The sequence below is a fragment of the Mirounga leonina genome, unplaced genomic scaffold (genome assembly GCF_011800145.1).
Source record: "Mirounga leonina isolate KUSES-001 unplaced genomic scaffold, KU_Mleo_1.0 Mir_125, whole genome shotgun sequence".
NCBI classification, from domain to species: domain Eukaryota; kingdom Metazoa; phylum Chordata; class Mammalia; order Carnivora; family Phocidae; genus Mirounga; species Mirounga leonina.
The window spans coordinates 10,060,538-10,086,368 of record NW_023270305.1 but is presented as its reverse complement, the minus strand read 5'-3'; the positions used below and the strand labels follow the sequence as shown (position 1 = coordinate 10,086,368).

At 37.0% G+C, this 25,831-nt stretch overlaps 1 pseudogene; it reads right to left on the bottom strand.

Moving 5' to 3' along the window:
- Positions 1-9,797: 9,797 nt before the first annotated feature.
- On the bottom strand, positions 9,798-23,408 carry LOC118007502 (annotated as a pseudogene).
- Positions 23,409-25,831: the final 2,423 nt, after the last annotated feature.

Genomic DNA, 25,831 nt, shown 5'->3' with positions numbered 1-25,831 from the left:
TTCACTTGTACCAGTAACACACAAATCTCTCCCCTGTCCCCCCTCCCCCCTCTCTCCATGTCTCCCCCTCTCTCCTCTTGCCTCCCCATGCCTCCCCCTCTCCCTCCTCCCATCTCTGCCAGTCTCTCTCTCTCCTCTCTTTCTCTGCCTCTCTCACACACACAGATACAGATTTCCATTTTATAGATGAAACCACATGAATTTATAGTCAGAAAAATAATTAGATTCAACTAAATCTTTGGTCCCTGGCAGGGAAATAGTTAAGGAAGAAATAATTTAAGTGAAATTGCACCAAGTATTTTCATGGGGGAAGAATTAGAAAAAAAAAATACCCAGAAGAGATTATGTTGAAACAATACTAATGCCTGAAAAAATAAGACTTTAGATGTTTCTCACTCTTAGAAGGCAGTACCAGCATCAACTCCCAAAAGAGATCAGTATATGAAATGACAATCTTGGGCTGAGAATGAAATTTTTAAAGTTCACTGTGAAATACTGATTTTTAAAAATAATTCCTTTTTGAAATATCTGTAATCTTTTAAACTTATAATAAGTTACAACCTAAACTATAATGAAGGTACTTAACATGTCAGGAAACAAGGAGAAAGAGTCAAATGGCAAGGTAGCATTATGAATTTCTAGTGAGATTTGCACTCTTGCTTCTGTTTTTTATTGCATTCCATAAGCGTCACAGAAAAAAAATCCTTTAAAGAAATACATTCTACAGCTTATCACTCATGTCGGAGAAAACCAGTTTAATGCTTTTGTTGGCCATGATACTGAAAATAAGTCTTGATTGAAGCAAGCACAGTCATATATTGAAGTACACAAATAGACGCATTTGGTTGGTTTATTCTGCAGCCTTGCTGCAAGAATGCAAATGAGCTTTTCCAAGCCCAGTTTCAAGCTGTCAAGTGACAAAGGGGAGGGGGGAGGGGGCAGGAAAAAAAAATCAATTGAGTTAACCTAGCACAGAAGTCTACAGATTAATTATGTTTAAAAAAAACTGAAAACAAAGTGTTTTTTGTTGGCAACTTGAAAGATTGGTGCCTGAAATACTCCTTAATATTATGTAAACAAATGGAGCTTAATCAGTTGCAGGGACAGCAGTCACCATACCTGCAAATGGTGTAGAGTAAGGTTGTTACTTTCCTTTCAAATAAATGAATAGGGCAGAGAAGACAGTTCTTTTGCAGCTGCAGACAGAATTTATATATTGCTTACAGGATGGTGACAGATTGGCACTGTGACTTCAAATGCCAAGTAGGTATCAGTGTGCTTATTCTTTCTGTTGGGACTCTAGGGATTCGAGGGCAATTAAACAGGCAATAAAATTCTCACTTTATCCCTAGCATTTTGTAGTAGAGACATGACTTCTGAGGCTTATAAGGGTGTGGAACATCCTCATTACTGTTTTTGGTTCATTTGGATGGATTAAGCCCACTTTTGTAGGATTGTTACTCAACCATCAACTCAGTAAATCAAAAAACATACATTATTTTGGTTCTTGACCCAACCCTGACTTAAATATTGGGAAATTTACTTGTTGATTAGCTACTTGATGTTGATTGAGAATCCAAGCATGGTTAGCTCTGTGTGCTAGAATAAGCAGAAAGGTAAAGTTGAGCTTTGACTCTATGGAACTTTGGGAAGGGCAGACTAACTTCAGGCAAAGTAGCAAAGGTTGTCCTTTGGAAGATAGTGGGACCCTAAAAGTAACAGATGCCTCTGAGGTATTACCTAGAGCATTCAAGCATTCAAGGCTTTTTAGTAATTAGAAAAAAATTAGTAATTAAAAAATACTTGAGTTCATGAAAAAAAAAAAAAAACTTGGCTATGAATGGAAGAGAGATCCAGAGGAAAGTAAAATGATTTGGTATGGTTTCGAATGGCAGATGTTCACCAATTGGCAGCAAGAAGTTAAGGCAACTAGAAGGAGATGGGGATAAAATGGGACAAGTTAATTTGTCTGAAATGCAAAGAAGATAACTCTAGTCCTCACAATTTTAAATGAGATCAGGGATGTTGTAGAGATAAGATGCGGGTTTTGTGGAGAAGCACTAAAGATAACTTTCTGAGATTATTTTTACTTTTATGAAATGAAAAATTAGAAGAGAGAATTTGGCAATGCATTGGAAGTAGAGGATACTTTGAAGACATTTCCCTGCTTTCAGTTGGAAGTTAAATGGGTATGGTTAGATTACAGCTGAATATAGAACATTGGCTAAAATCTGCAACAGGAAATAGCAAAGAGCAGATTATTAATTAGGACTCTTGTTTTTACCCAGTGTTTTCAAATAGTTTTCCATTTATTTCATTAAAAAGGTATCCATTACCTTAAACCCCCTACTGATAAGGAATAAGCAAAATGATATATTTTGTTGCATTAACTCATAATTACCTAGCACGTTCATGCTGTATAATCTCAGGTTTCACTTTATTTGTAAATATGCTTTATAATTGTGCAGCCCACACAGCTTCATTTGAAAGGTTTGAATGTGTTTTCCCTCCTGCATTTATTATATTGACTTTGCTTAATAGCCATATTGCATTTGTTGAATAGGGTCTTAATGTAGATACTTTTTTATCCTTTTCTGTCAGATCCATCTTCTCATCCCTATCCTGTAAGGAATAAACATATCACAAAGAAAATTCAATGCAAAGTATGTGCCCATTAAATTCTGTTGATGAATACACAAAATGCCTGAGTAAACAATATACAGATGAAAAATCCCTATATAGCCTTATAATGCACATGCACACACACACACACATATATGTATGCACACACACATATACATACAGACATACATTTAGATGTGAAGGTTGACATCCTAAAAATAAATTTTCTTTCTCACAGTAAGCCAAGTTACAGTACTTTGTTAAGCAATAGCATTAAATTATTCTCATTTTATGCACTGCCATCTGGCATACTTGTACTTTTTTTGTGAATCACAGAAAAAGCAATTCAAAACCAGACATTAAATAGACTCATAAGTAATTATCGACATATTAAGTAGTTTCTGAAGACAGGTTTGAACACATACATTCCAACAGGATTTTCTTAGGTTGATAGCCATAAGCGTTTCCATTGAGAAAAAATATTTTATAATATTATTGTAAAATAATTTGGCAAACTGCTTCTATGTGCATCTGCTTGAGTCTTCTTAAAACATGCTACATTACAAAAGTAATTCTGTTCTGTGATTCATGCTCATCCCCTTTTCTGTGACATTTTTCAACATTTTATTAATGGGGAAGGAATCCTCATAATGAAAAAAAGTGTCTTCATCCTGAAAACACCCAGATTGTTCTGCCATATACGTCTCAGGATTCTGTGCATTTGGAGGGAGAGTGGGTGGAGTTCATCTACTTTCTTTGTGGAACAGGGCTCATGCCATAGGGACCACTCAGATGCTCTCCCATTTGCTTGTGAAAGTAGCATAATGATGTCACAAGAAAACTGGTTTCATTTTTTTATAGTCCTGATCTTAAGAAATATGCCTTTATATTTAACCAAAACAGATGCCCCTGCTAGAACTACTAGTCTGGAGGACTTTGTGATGCCACATGGCAGTCATTTGTAATTTTGGTCACACTAGTTTACATGTCGTTGAGCCTCTTGAAATGTGGTCCTTGGAACCAAGCACCATAGTCCAAACATGGGGTCCAAGAACAGAGGGGTTCTCACTTTGTTTTCCTAATAGAAATATTACAGTCATTCACAGACTGCATTCGTCTTGTCAGGAAACACTGCAAACTGTTGCCTAAAACTGATCTTGACTCATTAAAATCATGAATATTTATTAAATTTTTTTTGTCTTCTCAAATGTGTATACCTAAACATAGACATCTGTAATTAACCATATTAGATCCCATTCTATTAGTTGTTTCTGATTTTAACGATTAAGAAATCTTTTAACAACCATTTAATGTTTATGACCATAAAAATAAAATACCTTTTAGGACAGAAAAAGTGAAAAAGATAGGACAGAAATAGACAAATATTAGACAAAAGTAGAACAAAATATGTATATATATATAAAATGCCTAAGACAGCACCATCACCATTATATGTGTAACAATATTATATGCTGCTTTTTTTTCCCGCTTTAAATTACTTTATGGATATTTTATTGTATTATTTAATATTCTTTTGAAATCTGATTTACAGGAAGAACTGAATAATATTTGACAAAATGGGTATATTTAGTTAAATAGTAGACTGTTATTAAGGATGTGTCTGTCATTTATTTTCTATTGAAAATAATACTACTAAAAACATTCTTATACTTAAAATTTTGCATGCATGTCTCAATAACTTTAGAATAAATTACTGGATATAGATTCCCTGGATTAAAATTGTGACTATTTAGAGGAAATCTTAATGCATATTGCCAAACTGAAATTCATTCTCAAGGTGAATTTTATTTTCCAATATGTAAATCCATATAATAAATATGTATGTGTATATATAATATTTATAACATATGTATATAGACTATATAAATTTATATGTATATACACATGTGTAGATAAGTTTACATTTACATATATATGCACATGTATATGTGTGTGCATAAATATAGATATCTGGAGTGGGTAGAAAGAAGGAGAGAACCTGGAAAGATTCTACCAAGTATTATTATGACTAATCTTATAGCTGAATCTTAACTGTGGGGTTGAATTTATTATGTCAGGGTAAGTGTTAACATTGTGCTATCAGACTCGTCCCGAAATTTATACCCTGGGTTTGTGGGATACAAAGGTACTATGATGGGCCTGACCTGTATTTTACCTTTCCTGTTTCTTTGACACACATTTCAGTAACAAATGGAGTAATGAAAGTCTGAAATTTTCGTAGGGTATTACCATTGCATGAAAAGATGGATGTGTGAAATTCATCCAGAGGTAACAATAAAACTACAAGCTCTGATGGGGTATGGTAAAAATTGTTGCTGTTACTTTCTGAGAAGACAAATACTCCACTGAAGCTTCCTTGGTGGTTGCAAGGTTTATGAGCATTGATGGACTCTGCCGGGTTTGGCATTACAGTTCATTTAGACTAATAAAAGTATGTTCCTTTTATTCTGAAGATATTACTCTCTAAAAGGGGAAACTGAAAAGTAAGCAGTGATCTATGCAGTGATCAGATATGTGCAGAGGTCTGTGTGAGATTCCCTGGGGCACTCAGTTCTGCCTTTAACCCTCCACTTTAGCATTCTCCTTCTTCCCTAGTCACGTATCTCTGTTCTGTAGGGACCAAAATAGTATAATGGGACAGGAAAAGGTAAATGGGTGGGCTAACAATGGACCAAAAACTCTAAGCAGAAGTACACCCTAACCTACACCCTGTCTTCAAAGAAAATTAGATTACCTTTAGGCAAGACCAGTCCAAGAACTTGGCAGCAAATTTTGCTAATGGCATATCCTGGCACTTGCTTACAACTGTGTATACCTGTTCTCTGCTTGCCGCTAAGCAGAGAAGGAGGGATATGCTGGGCACCAGAGCAGGTCTGGCCCCTAAATAAACCGATGTATCTCTGCGTGAACACCACTCATTGCTGATTTACTGGTGAGAGTACCTTTGTTGCATAGTCACTGATGTTTGCACATCTAAACTGTGTAAGAGGGGCATCTGGGTGGCTCAGTCGGTGAAGCGTCTGTCTTCAGCTCAGGTCATGGTCCCAGGCTCCTGGGATCGAGCCCCGCGTCGGGCTCCCTGCTAAGCAGGGTATCTGCTTCTCTCTCTGTCCCTCTCCCTGCTCATGCTTGTGCATGTGCTCTCTCTCTGAAATAAAATAAAATAAAACTTTAAAAAAATAAAATAAACTGTGTAAGAGCCAAGAATGCAAACAAAAGATGAGAATTTCCAATTCTGCAAGTTAGAGGAGCCACAGGCTTCAGTATTCCATCAGAAAACTCCTAAGATTGTTATTTACAAGAGCTGCCTTATTATTTCTATAAAATTGGGAACTATCATTCCTTCTCTGCAACACACAGATTGGTAACTCAGATTGAGAATTCAAGCTATTATCTGGACACCTGTAAAGGACCAAATGCAGAAGAAGCCTGCAGATGACAAGAGTGTCAGCCTTCGCACCCACAACAGGGAGATGACGAAGTAAAACCATTTATCAGGCTGCATCAGGAATGGGTGCAGGAAAACCCAGCTACACAATGAAGACCCAAAGACCGTGGCAGTCCAAATATTTCCTCAGCTACATCGTCAATTACTAGTTCACTGTGAAGTTCCCACCACACCTCTGGGTTGTGAAAAGAACTCTAAAACTCTAGGTGCATTTGAGAGGGTAGAGGTGACAGTGGTGAATAAGGGTTCCAACAGAACTTCCTTACAGCTTCTGGGAAGCAGCAACAAACGGATCCTTACCCAAGTCATCGTGACAGATGAGGTGACCAAGAACTGAAGCCTCTGACAAGCAGTGGGAACCATTTAAGGAAAGAGCAGTACATGAAGGAAAGCAAAACAAAGAGCAAGCTGAGAGGTAGAAAGAAAGCCACAACATGTGGTGTCCTAGAGTTCAGAGAAAGAACATTTATAAAAACATTGAGTAATGAAAAATAGCAAATATCAAGAAGACTCAGAAAAGAGAAGTGATAGCCACAAAGAGCTGATAGATGATCACAAGGAAAATGATGTGTCAGGGTAACAGAGAAAGCAAAGCCAGAGTGTTGTGAGTTGATGAACAAATGGGAAGTGTGAAAATTAGAGACAGTAAGAATAGACAGTAATTCTAGGATTATTTCATGGAATTTGATTTAGGATGAGAGAGACTTGAGGATGTTTAAGTGGTAATATGATACAGATAATATACGGTAGCAAATAATTCCTCTCTGTGGTGTTACACATTTCAGTCTTAATTCTAGCCCTTCCATTTTCAAGCAGCGTGATTTTGGACGTTTCTCTAGGTCTTCCTCTCTCCTTCCTCTCTTCATCTGTGAATGTGGGTCCACATCCTCTCAACCAATGTTAGCTAATTTGTTTTATTTGAAGTCACTGCAGAAAGAGGGAAAATCAGTGCAGCCAGGTCTCTTGGGAGGTAGCAGGCTATAGATTCGAGAATTCTGGCGAATGAATTAATCCTTCAAAAGGGGAAGGTCTCTCTTACACTTTTACTCACATGTAAAAGATAAAAATAAGGGTTTAGGTACATTTACCTTTATGGGTTTGACTTGGACAGATTTCCAATTGTAATGGCATTTGTTTGTTCTGAAATAAAAGCTAGAGTTATTAGCTCCAGGTACGTTACAGGGCTAGTGAGTTAGTTGAAGAATACAGGAAGATGAAGATTTAAAATAGCTAGAAGAGTAATGGTGAGAGAGTTTACTGAGACAACAGGTTTTCCGACAGTCTTGGTGCCCATCTGATGCTAGAGAAAATGCACCTAAAGGAACAGCACTTTGTGGGATTCTGGTTTTTCTCTGCACAGTGTCTCTACTCTGGCGTTTGATTGGGGAAGTGCCATTGAAATCTACAGGAGAAAGAAGGGGGTAAAGGAGGTGGGAATGAAATATGATAGAAATAGATAATGGAAAAGTAGAATAGAACGATGGAGATCTTGGTCAGATGAAAGGCAAGTTGGAATAAAACTGGAGAGGTAGGAGGGTAGAAAAACATGTGTGAAAAACAAACAAACAAACAAAGACCTAGGGTGTTTATAAGCTGAACTTTTCTAGATTTTACAGACTGGGCATTTATCTATGTGAGTGAGTTTATATTTCAGAAGGTTAGAGTCAAAGGCTAGGTCACTCATTTTATCTTTGTTGTCCTTACATCATCATTAATGGTTCTTTCATTTTTTTCTAATCACACATTTAATAAGTTATTTGTAAATCAATAAGTAAATACACTAAACCTGAAAATGTGAAAAAGGAAGACTATGTTACTGATCCATAGGCATGCAGGAGACTCCAACTGCACATAGATATGAATGTTTTATAAATAGCATAGTCACTGCAGACATATACCCCAGATATACATTGTTGATAATCTCATTTATGCCACCAACTCTCCTCAAAAAGATAAGTTCTACTTAGTTCTAGTTAATGTGATCTAAATCCCAGACTAATGAAGTTTTACTGTATTTGAGGACCACTCTTTGGCTGATGTCCTAATCCCTTCGGTCATTTGTTTCTTGCTTACATATGCATACATGGGTAAGCATTTGTGTGTGGGGGGGGTGGTTCTGAAGTTTATAACAACAATATACTGTTAGTGACTGGAATGGAAAGTTGTTTGCAATGACTCTGTAGCCCTATTCTACATTTGTAGTTCAGTTGATTTTATTGCCCTCACCCGTCTACACAACGATCACACACAGGAGAAAAACACCGGGACCCTAAATCAAGTGGTTATTCACAATGTTTTGCTTCAAATAAGATTTATATTTAAACATGAATCAAGAAATCTACATGGTTTGAGAGAGATTTTAGAATCCTATGTTTTGATCCTTTCTTGAAGAAAGGTGACACATAATTTCTGGATAATTTAGAAAAAAGTTATGACCCTTCTAGCTAGTTTTAAAATGAACATTTTTTTCTATCAGTTTCTAAATTTATCTTCCCGAATTCACTGGTTTCCAGAACTTGCCATAAGCTCTGAAATCTAGGAAACTACCAAGCACTATGTAACCCAGCCCAAGAATATACCTCAAAGTGTCTTAGATTTGTGTATCAGTTTAGGGGAAACAATTGATTCCACCAAATCCTGAAATCCTGTGCAGGGGAGTCCAATATCCCAGGCTGTACCCCCCCCCCAGGACCACTCCATGTTCTACTATGGAGACTTAAAAAGATCTGTTTTATGGATAAATGATGCCTATTCCCAAAGACTTCTCAAGAGACAACATCTTTACCACTAATCCCTTATACACCAAAGTGGCTGGAGAAAAAGTACACTTTAATTACACAGCACCAAATATAACTACCAATTTATTTTTCATCTGGAAAAATAAGAGGCCCTGAAAGAGGAGAGAAAGTAAAAATCTCAAGATTAAAGGGCATTTAAAATTTTAATATTAAATCTTTTGCACAAACTTTTTCTCCTTACATGAAAAGTACTAAATAAGTTACATTTAAATGCCCTACTTATATAAAAATAAAATTAGGTACTTCTCATTTAAGAGAGAGTGGTAAGATTTAAAATATAAGGAATAGGAGTAAAGGATGAGCAGTATATCCAATCTAAATTACATCAAAAACCAAATATAAAATAGAGACAGAACTTACATTTTTCTAAAAGGAAGTAAATATTCACTACCAACCCCAATAGGTAAATTACACTGATGAGAAGAAAGATACATGAACGAAGATATTTTCTTGCTTTGACTTATAAAAAAAAAATGATACATTTCATGTTCGTTTAAATGTTTAGGGTTATAGTGTTAGAAATACATAATTCTACTTTTATGGACAGGTCGACTAGGGGAATATCACAATCATTTGAATTGGTTGTCTTCATACTGAGTAGGGCTTGCTTCTCTCTCTTTCTAAGCTTTATTGAGGTAAAACTGATATAAATTACAAAAAATTATATGTGTTAATGTATACATTTTGCTATGTTTGGACATAAGCATACACCCATGATGTTATCACCACAGTTAAGGTCCTAAACATATCCATCACCTCCAACAATTTCCTTGTGTTTTTTTTCTGTGTGTGTGTGTGTGTGTGTAACTTGACATGTCATCTACCCTCAATGTACTTTAAGTGCCTAATATGTATTTACTGTATGTACTATGTTGTACAGCAGATCTCTAGGACTTATGCATACTTTTTTAAAACTTCTTTGCACATGTAAAACATGCCATAAGGTGTCCTATATTGCAATGGAAAATGCAACTATTTTTAGGCAAATCCCATTAGAATCAATGGCATTAAGGAGAAAACTAGATTCCATACTTTCTTCTTTGTCTCACGTTTTTTCACACTCAAACTCCTTGACATCTTGGCTGCTGTAAGTGATGCAATTAGAAGTCCATGGCTGAGAATAGTGTTTACTTTTGTCAGAATTGGGAGGTTTGTGTGATCATCATTTTCTTCAACATATGTCTCTTTGGAATCATCCACTGTAGTTTTTTATTATTATTATTAATTTTATAATCAGGAACATCAAAGCCCTCTTCTACTTGTGTTGACTTTTCTAGATTGGTTCTTACAGATATTTTCTCTCTTTATGAAGCCACTTCTCACCAATTGCCCAACATCTGTTGCAGTGGGGTGGATTTATTTTATTTCAAAAATTATACTTCCAGTAGACTGCAGAAGAAATTTCAGGATCTTCTTCAAGTGACTCTATACCACTCTGTCCTGTCTGATTTACCTTGATATACCTCATCATCTTCCTCTGAGAATTCTTCTTCTTCACTAAGGCTATAATCTTCTGAATCAAGACTCAACTTCAAATTCTACAGTGAAGTCATCTGAAACTGAATCTTTTTTTTTTTTTTTTAAATTTTATTTATTTATTCGACAGAGAGAGAGACAGCGAGAAGGAACACAAGCAGGGGGAGCGGGAGAGGAAGAAGCAGGTTTCCCGCGGAGCGGGGAGCCCGATGCGGGGCTCGATCCCAGGATCCTGGGATCATGACCTGAGCCGAAGGCAGACGCTTAACGCCTGAGCCACCCAGACACCCCCTGAAACTGAATCTTGATCTAACCATCCTAATGTTCACTTACACCAGCATCAAGATCCGGATTTGCTGGAGTCTCTGATTCCATGCTCCTGCTTCTTCACAATATATCTCCCTTATTACACATAAAGTGAGGCTTTCATCAAAGAAAGGGAAATACTGTCAGATTTCTGGTGCTTTCTTTTTCATTCACCAGGTAATTCATCTGAATTTTCATCTAGTCAGAAGTCATCTCTTCTTCTGAATTCCCAAAATACTCTTCTGTCCCAGGCCCGTATGTGTGTGAGCACACTAGGTCCCTAGGAAGAGGCCACTGGCAGTGACAGAAGCTGGACCTTGGTCAGAGGGGCCTAGGGCTGCCCACCATCTGGGCTTCTTGCTCTCTCTTCCTCCCCATCACTAAGGCTGCTGAGGTTCCCTAGTGCACTTCCACGGTGTTTGTGCATGTGCACCCAGGCCATGCAGCCTCACTAGTTTCTCCTTTCATTTTCAAAATTGCCCAGATTTGGACACAAATTCTGTTTTCATACTATGTAAAGATCATTGGAAAGTAGAAGCTGAGGAAAGGCAAGGGTAGGGTACTTGAAGCATCATCCAAATGGGTACAGAATTCATGGCCCAGCAATGAGGGAAAAATAGAGGCCTTGAGTAAGAATGCTAATAAATGAGTACATATTAATAAAACATATTTTATTTTTTTTCATATTAACAAAACATAATTGGATGAGAGCTAAAAACTCAAGTTTGAGTCCTCACATACGATCAACTGCAATCCAGTAGAACATATGGGCACCTAATATTCAGCATGCATCTAATAGAGTGGTGAATGATTCCATGTGATGCTCCTCTGATTTAATTACCTTTAGAAGTCCAAGTTTGATTCCTTCCAAACTAGCATCTATTGCAAGTCTAACGAGTTAAAAGTTTGAGCTGGAGAATAGAGCCATTACAAAATAAAAGTAATCAAACAACTCTTACAGATCTCCTAAAGCAATGATTCACAAAGGATTTCACACAAAACTCCCATTAATGCTAATGAAATTGAGTAAGTTGCAGGCTGAAACTCTCCCATACATTGATAGGTGAATAGTTCCCTGAGGTACTTACTTAGATGAGGGAACTTAATTTTCTCTCCACTAATCCTCTCTGGATGAAAAATAAGAAATAATACTTCACAAGTTGGTTTCTTTTTAAAGTAGATGGCACAAATTCAGAATCATTGGTGTGAATTAATCAAAAGCCACATTAGGACATCAACTAGCTCATTTTCAACCAACCAAACCATCTTCCATTCAGATAGATACCAGTTGGCCAAAGTCTTAAGTCAGTCTTGTTTGTGGCTCTGAAAGTAACCCATTAAATCCATCCCATCTTGCTTCTTCAAGATTCTAGAAAAAGGAACTGTGCAATTATGTGAGGGAACTAGTTGAAAAGAAATAGAAATTCCTGATTGCCTTAGTATGAGTTCAGCTGCTGTTTTAATTAGCTGCCTAGGGAAGGAAAGATCATGAAATGTTGAGTTAGAAACAATATAAGATCATTCAAAGACATACAAGTGATAGTACAGGTATAATTAAGCTTCTGGGGCAGAAATGGTGTGTGCGTGTGTGTGTGTGGTTCAGAAGAAGCAACTTTCACTAGCATGTGAGTGTTTTTGCTTAACAATAATCATTAGGATAATATCAATTTGATTGTGTACAACTCTTGACCTGGTCATCTCATTTATTACAATTTCCCAGGATAGGGGCAGGGTTGTGGTTACTATATTATTTTACAACTGACAGAATGAAGCTCAATTTAGTAAGTTACCTCATAGAAGAAAAGTGGTAGGCTCCCAAAAACACACATTAAGTCAAACAAATGTAAATAAAATAAATATGCTGATTTTGATGAGAATGATATCACAGAAAGTAAAGATTCTTAAAATCTCATTTAGTCTTCCCTTCTTTCTTCTACAACTAATGCAACTGAGCCTTAAAATGGGAATTTTCTAAAAACCATCATCTAGGATCTTAATGTCAGAAGAAATTTCTGGGCACCTGGGTGGCTCAGGCAGCTGACTCCCTGACTCTTGATTTTGGCTCAGGTCATGATCTCAGGGTCATGAGATTGAGCCCTGCGTGAGGCTCTGTACTCAGTGGGCAGTCTGCTTGAGATTCTCTCTCTCTCCCTCTCCTTCTGCTCCTACTTCTGCTAGCCTGCACTCTCTCTCTCTCAAATAAATCTTGAAAAAAAAAAAAAGAAATCTAGTGTGTTCCCTTTTGGTTAGTGATATCTAGAAAGTTTGTTGAATAGAGATAGATCCCCAAATACCAAAATATGTCTTTGATTTAATTATGCACAAATGCATAAATAGTTGTTACCATGTGCTGTTTGATGAAAATTATCTGGTGCTGCTTATTTTGACTAAGACCCAAATTACATTGAATTTAAGCATTAGCAGACACAATTTTGGCAAATTATATGGCTTTAAATAAATAAAAGAAAATTTGCTGATTTATTAGACCTTAAGAATCAGTGCCACTACACATGGCATTTTAAAAATGACTACTCTAAACTCCACAGTTATAGTTGGAGATGTTTTAGTAATTGATGAAACAAGTAAAGTGAAAATCAGTAAGCAAGGTCACCTGGGTGGCTCAGTCGTTAGGCGTCTGCCTTCGGCTCAGGTCATGATCTCAGGGTCCTGGGATCGAGCCCCACATCGGGCTCCCTGCTCTGTGGGAAGCCTGCTTCTCCCTCTCCCACTCCCCATGCTTGTGTTCCCTCTCTCACTGTCTCTCTCTGTCAAATAAATAAATAAATAATCTTTAGGGAAAAAAAAAAATAAGTAAGCAAATATAAGACCTGAACAACACTATCAACCAACTTGACCTAATTGACCCTCACAGGGCAAAGGGAGAAACCCAACAGAATGCACACCATTCACCAAGATAGACCACTTCTGTGTCACAAAAATTCTAGAATGAAGTTGCACAACATATATCCTCAGACCGCAATGGGGAGGAGAATAGAAATCAATAGAAAATAATTGAAAAAATATTCAAATATTTGGAAGTTTAAAAACACACTTCTTAACCCTATGTTAAAGATAAAAACAAAAATGGAATTAGGAAATATTCTGAATTAAATTAAAATGAATACATACCAGCTTTTATGTGTTACAGCTTAAATAGTGCTTAAAAACTAAAGCATTAGATAAGTCTGGCTAGGGGTTTATCAACCTTGTTAATTCTTTCCAAGAATCAGCTCCTAGTTTTGTTGATCTGTTCTATTTTTTTTTATTTGTATATCATTGATTTCTGCTCTAGTCTTTATTATTTCTCTTCTCTTGCTGGATTAAGGCTTTATTTGCTGTTCTTTTTCCAGCTTCTTTAGGTGTAAAGTTAGGTTGTATATTTAAGACTTTTCTTGCTTCTTTAGGAAGGCCTGTATTTCTATATATTTCCCTCTTAGGACTGGCTTTGCTGCATCCCAAAGGTTTTGTACTATCTTGTTTTCATATTAATTTGCTTCCGTGTACCTTTTTAATTCTTCTTTAATTTCCTGGTTGACCCATTCATTCTTTAGTATGATGTTCTTTAATCTCCATGTATTTGTGGTCCTGCCAAATTTTTTCTTGTGGTTGACCTCAAGTTCCATAGCACTGTGGTGTGAAAATATGCATGGTATGATCTCAGTCTTTTTGTACCATTTGAGACCTGATTTGTGACCCAGTATGTGATCTATTATGGAGAATGTTCCATGTGCACTTGAAAAGAATGTGTGTTCTGCTACTTTAGGATAAAATGCTCTGAATATATCTGTTAAGTCCATTTGTTCCAGTGTGTCATTCAAAGCCCTAGTTTCCTTGTTGATCTTCTACTTAGATGATCTGTCCATTGCTGTGAATGGTGGGGTGTTAAAGTTCCTTACTATTATTGTATTATTATAAATTAGTTTCTTTAAGTTTGTTATTAATTGATTTATATATTTGGCTGCTTCCAAGTTGGGACATAAATACTTAAAATTGTTAGATCTTCTTGTTGGATAGACTCCCTTATTATGATATAGTGTCCTTCTTTATCTCTTATTATAGTCTTTGGTTTAAAATCTAATTTGTCTTGGGGCACCTGGGTGGCTCAATCAGTTAAGCATCTGCCTTCGGCTCAGGTCATAATCCCAGGATCCGGGGATTGAGCCCTGCATTGGGTCTCCCTGCTCAGCGGGGAGTATGCTTCTCCCTCTCCCTCTGCCCCTCCCTCCAGCTTGTGCTCTCTCTCTTGCTCTGAGCTCTCTCTCAAATAAATAAGATATGTAAAAAATAAAATTAAAATAAAGTCTAGTTTGTCCCATAAAAGGATGGCTACTCCAGCAACCCTAATGTTCATTCATAGATGAATGGATAAAGAGTGGTGTATGCATATATACAATGGAATATTACTCAGCAATCAAAGAGAATGAAATCTTGCCATTTGCAACAATGTGGATGGAACCAGAGCATATTATGCTAAGCGAAGTAACTCAGAGAAAGATAAATAACATATAATTTCATCATATGTGGAATTTAAGAAACAAAACAGATGAACATAGGGGAAGGGAAGGGAAAATAAGATAAAAACAGAGAGGGAGACAAACAATAAGATCTCTTAACTATGGGAAACAAACTGAGGGTTGCTGGAGGGGAGATGGATGGGGAGGAGGGGGTAACTAGGTGATGGGCATTAAGGAGGGCACTTGATATAATTTCATGCAACTGATGAATCACTAAATTCCACCCCTGAAACTAATATTACACTATATGTTAACTAAATTGAATTTAAATAAAAAAAATTTTTAAAAATCACTTTCCCACAATGGGGAAAAAAAAGGAGCAAATTAAATGCAAAAGAAAAAGAAAAAAAAAGGAAATAAGATAACAAAAATTAGTGAAATTGAAAATATAAAAGAGAGAAAATCAACAAAACCAAAACTGGTCCTTTGAAACGATCGATAATAAAATTGATAAAACTCTGGCCAAACTGGGGCAGCAGGATGGCTCAGTTGGTTAAGCATTTGCTTTTGTCTCATGTCATGGTCTCTGGGTCCTAGGATCAAGCCCTGCATGGGGCTGCCTGCTCAGCAAGGCGTCTCCTTCTCCCTCTCCCTCAGTCCCTCCCCCCTACTCATAAGCTTGCGCGCTCTCTCTCTCTTTCTCTCAAATAAATAAATAAATAAAATTAAAACAAGAAAACAAAAACAAACCTCTGGCCAAACTGATTAAGAAAAAAAGACCAAAGACATAAATTACCAATATATTAAGAACAGAAGAGGGAATGTTACCTCAGGTCCTACAGACATTCAAAGGTTAAAGGAACCTTATAAACAACATTATGACTATAAATTTGATAAGACGGGTTAAATGGATAAATTCTTTGAGCGAAACAGTTAAAAAAGGTGAATTTTATTATCAATAATTTAGATTTTAATAGCCCTGACTAAAAAAATAGATTGGCTGAGGAAAGGAAACAAAATGTATCGCTGCTGTGACTAACACCAACGTGTTTTATTTAATTGTTTTGTTTTTATACCTCTGCCTGACATTTTTTGGCAACATTAAGATCTACAGGGGGTAAAGTTCAATCTCTTACTATCTGAGAAAGTCACATTTATTTCCATACTCTCTCCTCCCCCATTCTTCTTTAACAGACCTTATATCTCAGACAATGCGCTTCCACTTTTGAATGGTTTCTAGTGCAAAAGAAGCTCTTGGCTATAAGAAATAGAGCTAATAGTCATTTTCCCTGCCTAGACTGTGGTGAGTCCATTGGGATACCCTATTTAAGTTTTTTCTTAATTTGAACCTTAGGAATTTTACTAAATTGTATTAAATGAGAGCCTACATGGACTGATACTTTTGGGGAGATTTGAAATTATCACATTACTTTTTGTACCTCATCCTAGTTGTGGGCTTTGTGTGCTGGTAGTCAATCACTAGTATAAAATAAAAATGCTTTCTAACATGAGTATTAAGTATTCATTAAGTTATTAATTCTCCAATAGGTCCAGGAAGAGAAAAAAAATAGATCAAGATAGTTTTTATTAGAGAGATAATAACATGATAGCTATAGTTTATTGAACGCTTGTATGTGCCAGTGAGCTCTGCAATTTTCATTCATTACTTAAATTAATCCTCATAACATCATTAAGACATGAGAATAATTCTTATTGTATCACAAGGATCCTATACTAAAGACTAAGAAATAATCTGCCAAATAAATTAACAAAACTTAAGGGGGAAAAATCACCAGTGTTGGAAGTGGCTGTTGGGAAATGTATACATTCAAACTTGCGTAAAGGTAAGAGGGAGCTTAAATTAGTAAAAACCATTTTATTAAGTGATTTCTAATATAGAGAATCATAAAGGTGTTTTTATTTTGTTACACTATCTGCCAGGCTAGGAACATAGTCTAAAGGAATGGTTCAGGCTGTAGGGGGAAAAAAAAAAAAAAGACCAAACCTGGAATTAATGATATTAATTTGAGCAATAGCCATAATATTATTAGCAATATTTAACAATATTTATTTAGAAATTTATAATATTTAACAATATGTAATATTTAATAAGTAAAATATAGTGACCTGATTTTATGTTAAATGCGATGTGGAATAAACATACACACATGTAAGAATACACACATATGTATATAAGAATGAATACATAACAGTTCTATATGTTTCTTGATTAAAACTATGTTCAAAGCATGATGCACAGACTAGCCGGCAACAGGCTAAGAGTTTTATTTCTAACATTTCCCACCACTTAGGTTATGTTCCTGCAACAGTGAATTGCTTATAGTACCCCAAATGAAGCTATGACTTATGCCTTGACTCATGGCATTTCTTTTTCCTGGAATGAACTTCCTATCCTTCCTGTCTTGAGTTAGCCCAGTTTATCTCTTTAGATACAACTCTTTCCTCAAAATCTTTCTCTGCCTCTTTTCACGAACAGCTAAGTTTCCCCTAATCATTCCATCCCACAGTCTCAGGCATTACTCTCTAAACTAATCTCTTCATAGGCTTTGTAGACTACCATCTCCCCTGGGATCCCTGTGAGCTCAGACACTATTCCATTTCTTCTTTATATTCCCAGGGTCTAGCAAGTTTTGGGTGTGCAGGAGCACCATAAGCTTCTCAAAAACAGAAACTGTAGGATCTGAAATGAAAGCAGTGTTTCTATTAAGGTAGTATGATTATACTAAAGAGTATGGTTCTCTTTCTTCAATTTCTCATAATTTTATACTGTGGTTATACTGTTTTTAAAATGAACAAAATATATACATTTAAACATGAAGCAAATGCATATAATGTCTCTCTATATTTGTAGCAGTACCAGCCTTCAACCCGCAAATTTTAGAAATACCTAGAGAAATAGTTATATTTCGTGACAAACTTTAAATGTTTATTTGAAATCTGGGGTCAAAATTGAAGAAAACCTAAAAAAAAAAAACAAAAAAACTATGCTGCATGCCCATACAAGTCAATTCTATATGTGGTTGAAAAGTGTAGTAAAGCATGAAAACTGCAAATAATTTATTTAGTCAAAGTATTGTCACAAAACACAGTGTATATAGCTGATGATAAACTCACTCAGCTAATAAAGCAAACTACGTGTCCTAAAAAATTAAAAAAAGGAATAAGGGATGACATTATGCAACATATATATATATATATTCCAAATATTTAGCATAATCATGCAATTTGTGTGCATCCTGCCCCCACCATAGATATACAGCACTACTTGGAATCCCTGCAGTTGTGATTTCTGGGAAGTAAGGGAGCAATAACAGTTAAGAAATTATTTTAAATTTCCTGCAGACACTTATTAAAACAAGCTTCTTAGATTTACTGCCCATCAGCAGGGACAGATGAGGAGCTGTTTTTTGGCTTGAGTGGAGATCTGATTTAAGGAATACACACCGACTAATTGATTGTTGGGCATTAAAACAAGAACAAAACATCAAAATCTGTGCAGGAATATTGAGCTTCTCTGAGGTGGTATTTCTCTTTCAAAATACCAACAATAGGATACCATCTGACACATTAAAGTTTCTGGAGGCCAAAAAGTTTATTTAAGCAACACCATTGTGACACCCTAAGTAAAGGAATCTCTAAGAAGAGGGCACTGAAAAAAGAGCCAAAAAAAAAAAAAAAAAAATCACAGAACAAAGGGAGATGACTAAGTTAAAGCACAGACGGGATAACTAAGCCTAGAACAGAACATCTTTGATCCTAAATACATATCCAGAAACCATCAAAGGCAAATGTTACAGGTAAAAGCAATAAAAAGGATTACTTCAAGAGGGAAGAAAAAGGCACATATTTAGATGCACTCTTAGAAAACGAAACCAGGCAAGCAGGGAAAGATCTGAAAATTGAAAGGGAAAATCAAATCAGTGGCTTTTCTGCCTCATCCATCTGCCGGCGCCCAGACAGCACAGTTTGGAGTCCAATAGAGTGAAAACAAGATCGGGCAACTTCAGCAGAAACACATCCTCTCCATTTTTAAAATAATGAAAACAGTAACAGAGGCATGACCAGGAACCAAATGGAAGAAATGCCTGGGAAATTGCACAGGGGATAGTCAGAGGCAGTGAAAGGGAGTTTATTCATTGGAAGGAAAATTCAGCATGGCTGGACCAGGCCACATGGATCAATGGCCTGGAAGAAATGGGTTGAGAAAAATGTGAATTGGCTAATGATCACATTTGGTCAAGCAAGAAAAAGGGTTCTGGAGCTGCTTGGGGAGAGGTGGATTGAGTTTTTGAAGTGATGTAATGAGACTGTTTAAGTTCCCAATCATGGCACCCAGAGTCCTCACCATCTACCCACAGGATTTCCCCCACAGCACCTCCTTTGAATCTTTGGGATGGCCCCTCTGTCGTTGTCACAGCTGCCTCTGAGAACAAACTCAGACCCTCTACTGCAATTTAAAAGGACCTCCGTTGTCTAGACCGTGCCTTCATGCCAGCCTCTGTGTTTCTCCCTGGTGTTTTCTATACTCCAGCCTGTTTAGTTCCACCAAAACGTGAAACTCATCCATCAAATCTATGTCTCTACCTGTTAGTCCCACTGAAAAAAGTTGTCTCCAGTTCCACTCATCTGGATATCACTGTACCACAGAGTTTCCCCTGACTACGCTCCCTCCCCTTCACTATCACATCACACTTTTAATCACCTCATAAAATGTGTCAACATTTGAAATCTGCTTGTATAATTATTTGGTTACTTGGGATTTTTTTTCTTTTTTTTAATGGAACTCCCACAAGAATATAAACTCTAAGAAAGTAGAAAATCTTGTTCACTGCTCAATCCTAAGCAACTGGAACAGTGACTACCATAGAGTAAGAATTCAATCAATGTTTCCTTTTTTTTCCCCCAAGATTTTATTTATTTGACAGAGAGAGAGAGCACAAGCAGGGAGGAGGGGCAGGCAGAGGAAGAGGGAGAAGGAGGCCCCCTGCTGAGCAGGGAGCCCGATGCAGGGCTCCATCCCAGGGCCCTGGGATCATGACCTGAGCCGAAGGCAGATGCTTAACGGACTAACCACCCAGGTGCCCCTCAATGTTTCCTTAATTAAGGAGCTGAGTGGCAGAAGAACAGGGATCACACCAGCCTTAAATCAAGGATGAGGAACAGATACAGATTGGGGCTCACATTGTTTCAAGAAAGGTTCTAAGTATGGTGTACATGTTATTTCATTGACTCTTCCATCAAAGCTATAGTTATTATTATCCCCATTTTACAGATAACAGTTGAGGCTAAAAGCAATTAAATAACAAATCATGTAAGTATTAAGAGGAAGAGTTTGGTTTCAAATTGGTTTCTGAATTCCATGTTCTACTCACTTCAACCACAATGACCCTTCTTTGATCATTCCCCTTCCTAATTAGCTCATTTTGGAACATCTTCCATGAAGCAGATAATAATAAACATCTTCACTGAGTGACATCCTGTTATTTTTTAAAAGATTTTTATTTATTTATTTGACACAGAGAGAGAGAGAGAAAGAGAGAGAGACCAAGTGAGCACAAGCAGGGGGAGCAGCAGAGGGAGAGGGAGAAGCAGGATCCCAGATGATTAGGGAGCCCAAAGTGGGGCTCAACGTGGGGCTCGACCCCAGGATCAAGATCCGGGGATCATGACCTGCGCTGAAGGCAGACACTTACTGAGTCACCCAGGCATCCCATCCTGTTCTAATCAATTAGACTTTTAGAAGAAAAAAAATACATCGACTCAAGATGCTGGCTATCACTTTTATGTATCTATTCTATTTCTCTAAGGAATAAAGGCTTTTGGGGCAATATTCTTAGCTATTTCTTTTTTGCCTGCTGTCACTTCTGACTCTACTATACCCCCTGCCCTTCTATGACCCCTTGACCTCTATGCCCTGCCCCCAAGCCCCTGCCCTCTTATCCCCAGCCCTCCTGTGCCTCCCTGTGTCCTTATATCCCCTGCCCTAACTTGGAACACAATTCTCTACACATCAAGAGACACAAACTCAATAATAAGTCTGCATAAAAATAGGAGAAATTATAGTAAATAAACTTTCTTATTCCAGATACATGTTCATCATTTGTACGATAATGGTTGGAAGAATGAATAGGACTACAAAAGTATTGAGAGTGAGTGGCATTCTCAATTGCTTCATTTGTCCTCGCCTGGTAACACAGCCTTATTCATGGTTCTGAGGTCATCTCCTCTTGAGAAACAATTTGCCTTGTAGTTACAATCATATGTCTCAGAGCAACACAGACCAGCGTTCACGTTCTGACTCTTCCTAATTTACTTCTCAATTTTACCTGTTTACCTGTCCAATGTTAGACTCTTTAGTTCTAAAACAATTATTAAAATGCCCATTTCAAGATTCTTGTAAGGAATAATATGCTATATGGAGATTTCTTACCAAAAGGTCAGGCCCATTTAAACATTCAATAGCTGTACTGTTCAAAATGGGTAGAAGTTCCAACCTCTACCCCTCTGGAGGGTGGATACCATCAGGCTGTGGAGAAATTCCCTTTCCTCTTGGAAGACTGTATCAGCTTTCTCCAAAGGACCTCAAGAGAATGAACATGTTTCCTTGTTTTTATCACGAGATATTACCTCCCAACTTCTGGTAAAAAGACACTATTCCTTTTCAGAAGGGTTGATACTAACATGAATGAACACATAAAAATATTCTCATTTCAAGAGAAGCCTTTTGGTACCACTAGTTCCCTTGGTTGGGTTTTTTTTTTTTTTTTTTTTTTTTTAGTTCTCAGTAATTTAAAAATACAATTTTCCTGGTTATAACTATGTATAATCTCTCTCACTTATAGATTTAATATCCACAATATTGATAATTTGTAAATATGATGGACACTGCTAGTTCTCACTGATAGCTGCATCTCAGTCCCTTTGTCAAACAAGGAAGGACTGAGACTGTAAAGCAAACCGAACGTTTATTTGGGGTATTGAGGAATTCAAATCCAGGAGACAAAGATTCAGGAGGAAACTGAAATGTGCTCCAAAGAGGGAAGAGAAAGAGGTTGATAAAGGTAAAAACTGCAGGCGATATAAGTTGTGTTGAAAGAATTATGATTGGCAGAGGCAAAAATAATTAATAGGTTGCTATGCCAGATACTAGATTGGAGTTCAGTGAACTAAGCCTCATTCTGAGAATTGCACCAGGATGTGGTAGTTTGTGGTTGGCACAGCCTAAAAGTTCATGTTTCACGAGGTGTGGATATGTAGGAGACTAAACCCCCCATTGGCCTCCTAGCGCCATTTTAGGGCCGCTTGATGTTCCTAAGTTCCTGACTTCATTTCAGATGTTCCTGTTCATACCTTCTTTCAGGGAGTCTGAAATCCCTGCCCCTTACACTTTCAGGGAGTCTCAAATCCCTGCCCCTTGCAGTTGGGTGGGGCCTTGTGAGAACCAATGAAATGTAAGCAAAAATAACATGAGTTACCGGCTGATGCCGTGAAGAGCTCCACGGGATTCTCTAATCTCTTCTTCTGCCACACAATGGCAGATAAAGCTTTGTACTCACGTGGCAGAAACAAAGGACAGAAGCTGCATGGATTACTAAGCTTGGGGGTGCTGATCAAGTGCCTTGGAGTATTCTTCAGATTTTCAGTAAACCTCACATAAACAGGGTTGGCAGGTGGTGGTGGTGAAATACTTGTATTAAGTCAGTGAAATTAGGGTTTTTCCTTGTTATCACAGTATATTCTAACATGCATGTACAGGAAAAAAGTTAATTCATCAGGTCTAAATTCCTTAAAAGATGCACATTCCCAGAAGAGCCTGTTTTCTTGAATGGCCCTTGGGGGGCTACTGGGAATTGAATACTTGGAATGTCCTACTGATAAGAGTGTGTTGCATGCTTGGAGTTTTGAAGGAAATAATATGCAGTTTGTTTAGACAGTTTATGCAAAAAAATGTGATTTATGGTGGACACCTGCTTTCTTTTTGGAATTCTGCAGTTTTGGTAACAACAGTCAGTCATGAAAGTATTGGTATGCTTTCTGTGTGACTCTCATTAAAAATTCTTAGGTTCAAGCAAGCTTTCCTGGAAGACAGCACTTCACACATGAAGCTACAGTTTATAGCAGAAGGAATTAAGTGTCTCTTGGTTGACTCCACTGGGAGAAAACTCTTGGAAGTTTGCTCCTAGTTCCCTCTAGACTTGGCCCGACGTACCTGTTTTTGCTGATTTTGCTTTGTATCTTTTCATGGTTATAAACAATAACCATGAGTATAATGACTTATGAGTTCAATGAGTCCTTTTAGTAAAACATTAAGCCTGGGGATGATCTTGGGAACCACCAAGACACTACCCTAATACAGAAAATTAGTACTGCAAGTGGGATGCTCTCATAACAAAAACCTCAAGTGTGACATTGCTGTTACAGGTGCCTGGAAATATGGTGATTTATAGTAAGAAGTGGTAGAACATTTGCCATATATGATAGAGTGGTAAAATTTTTGCCTGGGGTAATTTTGTGAGTTAGATCATGTAGACAATGAACTTGTCTTCTTAACCTGAATGTCTAGAGAAAAAGGCTGGGAAATAGTATTTTAGTAGTGTATTTTGGATGAAGTTGGCCACGTTTTATAGGACATTTCAAGAAACTGATGAATTCAGGAAAGAATTGGCTATAGAATGGTGGAATTACATTCCAGGTTTTCCAATACTGGTGAGATGACTGCTTTTGATTTCAAACTATAAGTGAAGTATATTACAGAGACTTTGAAAATCAAAAGCATGTAAAAACTCAGCTATGCAACAATGATTAAATTAAAAGCCTCTCCATCTTTTGGTAAAATTTCTCAAAAGACTGAAGTGCCTTAAAACAAATCAATGCCCAATAAATTAATATCAATTTTTAAAATATCTAGAGGTAAAGATCAGATTTATGATGTAGCCTTTTCATCTACCATTCAAAACAGACTTAGTAAGTTGATAAAAATAAGGGGCCAAAAAATCAATAAAATCAGAGAAAAAAACTGGACCTGAACATATTTGTAAATGATATCTTTAAAGCAAGTGTGGGTTTGGTTCCTAGTACATGGATCTAAATAGATCCCAATATATAAAAGCCCTGGTGTGTGTGTGTGTGTGTGTGTGTGTGTGTTTATATAGTCATGTGTTGCTAAAGAAACTGGTAGCCTGGATGGAAAAAGCCTGTGGTTCTTTGAGACTTAAAAATGACCTTTGCATTTGTCAAAAGCAGTGATTATGTTCAGCTACTCCAGGAATCACTTTTGACAATTCCTGGAACAATCCCTTTCACTCAGGAGTATAAAGACAATAGAAATAAATGAAACATTACAGATTGGGATCAGACAGAGCAGGGTTTGAATCCAAGTTCCATTATGGACTAGCCATGGAACACTGGGCAATTTAAACAGTAATAATTATAATGCCATTTCAAAAGGCTATTGTGAGGATTAAATGCATGCAATTGATTAGTATAATTTCTATCACATAGAAAGCATCCAATAAATGTTAACATTTATTGTCAAAATGATCCTTGGCCCCCCATGCTTCCACAGGCAGGTAGTGGATTGAGAAACTGTCATAGTCTCTATGAAGAGTTTATTCCCTCAAGTCCACTTCAGATATAGACATGGAAGATAGAGGGAAAAATGCTTTTAGAAGATGGAACTAGAAGGCTGCTAAAGACACTGGAAAGGGAACTTCTGGGAGAGCAGGATACAGACATCATCAAAGAATATTCTCTACCTTCAAGGTAGGTGGATCACACAAACGTTTGCCCACTGGGATTTCAGAATTTCTAAGGACCGATGACTATCTTGTATCCTTCATTCTTTCTTTTCAGAATGAAAATGTTTATTACAATTATCCTAGCCATATTCTACTGTTATATAATAAATGTGTATGGGAAGGATTGTAGGTAGAGTTCATAGGTTTCCCATCCAAGAGGAGTCACATCCAGATCTGATGGATAGGGTATTACTGCACAACACATAAACTTTAGAGCTGTTTTTGGACAAGATCAGGGTGGTCTTCCTTGGAAAGGAGGTGTGTGTTTTGCAAAAAGATTAAACTTAATATATTAGAACTGAAAGAGAAAACTGTAGCAGAATTTACCATTGCTCATCAATTTCTTGTTCTCCTTCCCTGCCTTGATTTATAGGAACTGCACTTCCCAAACTCCTTTTAGTGAAGTGATGCTACATGAAGTCAGTTCTGGCTAATAAAATGAATCCCTTTCAAGCAGAGGCAGTGAAGATACCCTGAGGATTTTCCAATGTCATTATCCTACAACTGTAGCTATTATGAAAGAGTTCTTGTGTTGTGATGGATGGCCAAGTCCCAAGAGGGCAGAGGCTAGATGGATGATAGTTGTCACTGAGTTTCCTAAACCCACATTGAACCTTTTGTAAACAAAAAAAATTAGTCTTATTTATGAAGCCAAAATGATTTGTGGTTACATGTTAAAGCAATATATCCTAGCTCATGCTGACTAAAACAAGAACACTGCTGAACATCTGTGACTTGAAATTGTTTTCAATATTTCTAAGTCTATATTTAAATTTTTTCTTCAGTGAAAATATATGCTATTTATTGTCAATTTGTCCTCCAAAGGCCAGTGTAGCTGCAGCATATTAAACATTAAAAGGGTGGTACAAGAGAAGTTCTAATTTAGGA